Genomic DNA, 5,505 nt, shown 5'->3' with positions numbered 1-5,505 from the left:
AGATGTATCGGTTTGAATACTTCGATGTATCGGTTTGAATACTTAGATGTGTCGGTTGTGGTAAACTACTGTTGCATCTGTACTTTCTGGTTTCAGTGATATTCTATGATTTCTGATTTGAATGATATTCTGTGATTTGTGGTTTTTGGTTTTAATGGGATTACAGTCTGTGCTTTCTGGTTTTGATAAGATTATATGATCTGTGCTTTCTGGTTTCAATAAGGGTCTATACTCTGCGCTTTCTGGTTTCAGTAAGAGTATATACTCTGCACTTTTACGTTTTAGCGGGGTCTATACTCTGCGCTTTTACATTTTAGCGGGGTCTATACTCTGTGCTTTTACGTTTTAGCGAGGTCTATACTCTGCGCTTTTACGTTTTAGCGGGGTCTATACTCTGCGCTTTTACGTTTTAGTGGGGTCTATGCTTTGGAAACTGGAGATCTACTACTAGTATACATGGATTAATGGTTATGGTGATTAAGATCTAATATGTTACCAATACAGTGAAATACTAAGGAAACAGTGTCGCCTTTAATGTCGTATGGATGTTGGTCTGTTCCTATCAATGAGAAAAAAGAAATCAAAGAATCAAATTCACGCCCTAAAGCTGCATGCATTTTACGGTCACTGTATCTAAGAAGAGAATACCCTCTTTTTCCTACAGCGATTAAAATCTAATATTACCCTGATCTGTGCAAAACCTAGCCCACCCCTGTATTTTTGCATACACCTCTATTGTCTTCCGTGTTAAAAATAACACGTGATAAAAGCAAATTCGGGAGTCTGATTTCAGTTTGCACCATGAAAAAAGTTTTTATACCAAATGTTTTATATTAAATGTCAGGCTTGCTTTGCCCTGCCTTTGAGTTGCATTGAAACCGGATTAATTTTTACCTCCTATACGGGTTTCGATTCCTCTTTTCATCTCTCAGAAAAAGAGTCAGGAGTTTGAACAAACCTGCAATCATTCTGTTATTTTCTAACCGTATGCCAGCGAGAATAATAGATAGTTTCATTTTCCAATTTACATATGTACAATCCAATAGCTTATTACTTCAGACATTGGGTGCAGATGATACGGTACAGCAGTGCAAATAGCCTGTTTATCTTGCTACATGCTTGTTATCTTACGTTTTCAGCTTTGAACACCTGTTTTAAATAATTATTCTAGAGTTTTCCCCCATTCTAAATGGCATTTATTTTCGACGCGTATATCATTTCATAATTTATTCATGTGTTTTTATGAAATTTTCTTTCTGTTTTGTGCATGTTTTACACTCTTATGTCAATTGTTACATATGTATGTTACTTTCATGTATATCAAAAGAGTCGACATCAAAGGGTACATGTAATATTGCAAAGTCGTCGGATGAAACGTACAATATTTATGGTCACACACAAAGGGATTTCTTTCACTGGTCTCAGGTTTGCTGAACTACATCACGAACGCTATTTGGAGATCTCTATCAAAGATCTTTGGTCAAATGTTATCATCTAAGGAGATCTTTTTGTGATAAAATACATGATTTTTCACTCATTTATACAATTCTTTCTTTTCATAAAAAATAAGTAATGAAAATACTTTTGAAAGTGGAAAGTCCACTTTAATTTTTTCAACATATGACTAGTGTGAGTGCATGTTATTTTCTAAATTACCCTATATGAATTTCATTTTCGCGTTACTGATTGCAATCAATAAAAGAAATGAAACACAAACATTGAATAAAAATAATGAATCTAATGATGGGTTTAAAAAAATAACTTTCATTGCTGTAGCAACCTTCCTTTGCAACAGCGATCACAAAAACTAACTTGACAATATCAGGCCTCAGGTAATTGAGACGTGAAGATGTTATCGAAGTTCCCCGAAAGGAAAACCGCTTATCAGGACATCTCCAGAGCCAGAATATTGATATGAAATACCATTATTCTGGCTAAAATCTGGAGCTGACGGCTTCATTACTCTTCATTGTCAGTAAATTTATTATTGTTTCCGCGATGTACGAAAAACGCAGGTGGTAGCTTTACTTTGTAATAAAACTATATATTTCTCATTTGATCATTGTCGTGATTTACAGAATGTATGAATTCCCCCACTGTATGAGTACACTGTATAGTACACTGTATGAGTATACTGTATAGTACACTGTATGAGTACACTGTATGAGTATACTGTATAGTACACTGTATGAGTACACTGTATGAGTACACTGTATGAGTACACTGTATGAGTATACTGTATAGTACACTGTATGAGTACACTGTATGAGTACACTGTATGAGTACACTGTATAATACACTGTATGAGTACACTGTATGAGTACACTGTATAGTACACTGTATGAGTACACTGTATGAGTACACTGTATAGTACACTGTATGAGTGTATGATATACTTCAATATATTAAACATTTTAAATTTTTCAAGGATACATCATTATATGATTCAATGCGAATCATTCGTCTCCTGTTTGTATGTAAACGGTCAGTAGTTGTTCTGGCATACTTTAGCATTTGAAACAGAATTACCTCTCGTATTCCCATGAGAAGTCTCTAAATCAATATCTCCCTAACGGAATTAATAGTGCATATAATATTATATATATTAAAAATATTATATATATTAAAATTTACGTGGAATATTTCATGTTATTTAGTTTACCTGTGGTTTGATACAGCAGGTGAATATATAAGAATGTTATTTATTAACTTAAAAGTATAATGACGAAAATTTGTGTACAAATAGGAGAGGGGATGTTAAAGACGATGCTAAAATAAACAAAACGTCATACAAATATTTGATGAACCAGGAAACTTGATAATTCCTTAAAGGTTATCACAAGTGGATCCTCTTTCGATATGAAACAGCTTGTTAGAGATAACGAGTGGCGAAGCAAGCTGTCGCGCTTTCAACGTCACAGAGGAGGATTCTCGTGAAAAATGAATCCTTCAATATTTACAATGCACAAGTGGGACGCTATGTCCACTGATCATACAGTGACTTTAATTCTAAAAAAAACCCCAAATATTAGCAGATATATTTAAGAAAGGTACACCGCAGGCAAACAATTACTTTAATTTTAAAGTTACGATGTCGATTTCATCTCCCAAAAGCTGGAAGATCGAAGATAGCACAGCTTCTTTTGAAAAGTGCATTATATATTTCGTTGCTTTAGGTAATATTTTCCTTAAATCAGGCAATAGAAATAAGATTTGATCGACTTGTATTATGCTTATGGTTCGTATGAATTTTATGTCGAGAACCAAGTGATAACAATCGTTAGACAGAGTAATAAACTAGCATTGCAATCAATAGATGGTTCATTGTTTTTATTACGGGAATGAAAAGCCGAATTTTAAACAAGGTTAAGACAAAACATGGAAGTAATCACCAGTATTTTTACCAGTTAAAACATCAGGGCCGTAAATTACATGGAGGCGGAGGAGGCAGCTGCCTCCTCCAACTTTTGAGCCAAAAAAAAATTAAAATTTAAAGTTCATTAGAATTTATGTTGTTTCCAATAACTAAGAACATGATACCTCCCTTAAAAAGCATTCCAAATCTTTCTTTTAGAATGAGTTAGTCAAGTAACATCTTAGAAGGCCCTAGAATCAAGGATTTTGCACGAAACGTGTTCAGTGTGCACAAAATGTGCTCAGCCTCTGGGGGCCTGAACTCTGGGCGGCCCCCAGACCCCCGCCTAATTCCTGCCTCCTCCAAATTGAAGGTTAATTTACGGCCCTGAACATGTCAAAGTAGACGCTTGTATGAAACTGAAATCATGTCAAAGTAGACGCTTGTATGAAACTGAAAACATGTCAAAGTAGACACTTGTATGAAACTGAAATGAAAGTAGTCAACTTCATGCAAAGATCATCATTAAAATCAGAAGGAAGACAATATTTTATTTTTGAGCGATATATTAAGTTTATTAACACATAATTAAGATTATACAATGATGATATATATTGATTTTTTAAATACATAATCTGTATACTCAAATGAAAACTTTATTCCACTACTCATTGCACAAATAATGACATTTTTGTACTAAAGATGTGCGAAATCTCGGACGTGAACTACATGTATTTTTGTACCTATTGTAACTGTGTTTAATATATTGTCCATTATACGTTTATTGCATGATAGTAAGAGAGATATGAAGATCTATTCACCAAATAAAAAGCATATTCCCCTATCGAGGGCAACGCCCAAGTGGAATATTAATTTTTCTTGGGCGAATAGATCTTAATATCTACCAGACATTAATTCATGCAATAAATGGAACTTGAAATTGTGAAAATATCCTGAATCCGCTCATTTATTTGTTGCTGAGCTATAATAATAATAATAATAATGATAGCCTTTATTTATCCAGGATAACACAAATTAGCATATATATAGATAGTTTCCATTGTGGTCCTGCTCATCCTAACGGTGTATAGCATTGTGCCGTCAACGTACATTGTGACAGAATGTACACGTGATGAAATAAAGTGATATGATAACCATTTCAGATTATCATGTTTCCTCAAACTCCCTGAATGCTGAAAAAATGGTCTGCGTATCAACCAAAATCAGGTGATTTGACTGTGTATTATAAGCCTGCGTATTTAAAAATACGTTAACCATATGATGTAGAGTTTATGAAAAATGCACAAGGCTCCTGAAGGAATGAAATATGATAAGAATGTCTGAGGGGAATATGAAGTTGTAATCTTTGCACGTGACTGTCTTGACCAATTAGATAACACGTAATATAGAATTATCGTATTGATGTATGATAGGCCTAATAGAAATTCGCACTTTTTATTAGGTAGGGAGGACAGCAGTTGCTCTAAGTTATAGTTTGATGTAAAGAAAATCAAAATTCATATTGGATATCCGAAATATTGCAATCGGAATGTGTATTTGTTTTTATTTCAAAAAGTTATTCTCCTTCTGGTCTTTGTGCCATAATTTGAATAATCAATTAGTTGAGGGTCCACCTAGACAGTTGTAACCAGTGTAGAAATCTATTTTGTACAGTTTTCATATCAGATCGTCCAAAAAAATCTGAAAGATTATAGCGTTGTCGTTGAGAACTCTATCCGCCACAAAATATAGTTCGTTACAAAACCCTCTACATTTGTTAATATCCTTTTTTTAGTAAAGTCTAACACGTTTGCATTTAATCATAGATATAAGAGGTATAATATAATCTGTAAACATGAAATTCATAGTTACCTTAATTACGAAAGGGTTTGTATAATTTGTTTTATTGCCTTTGTTAACAACTTGAGGTGGCATCAATTGACAAAGCAGGTCTCGGATTTAATGGATGTTACTGTGTACGAAAGTTCATTCCAACAGAGATGGAAAGTTGACAAACATCAATTATCCATTTATCGTCCAACAATGCACGAATTTATTCTCAAAGCGACTTAACACCACTTCATTCGTCGAATGACAGAGGACGAAACTCCCCACCAGAACCGTGTGTCATTCCAACCACCTCACGGTGA

This window comes from Ostrea edulis, chromosome 9, assembly GCF_947568905.1.
Source record: "Ostrea edulis chromosome 9, xbOstEdul1.1, whole genome shotgun sequence".
NCBI lineage: Eukaryota > Metazoa > Mollusca > Bivalvia > Ostreida > Ostreidae > Ostrea > Ostrea edulis.
The sequence above is the reverse complement of the archived record's forward strand: the minus strand, read 5'-3'. Positions refer to the sequence as shown.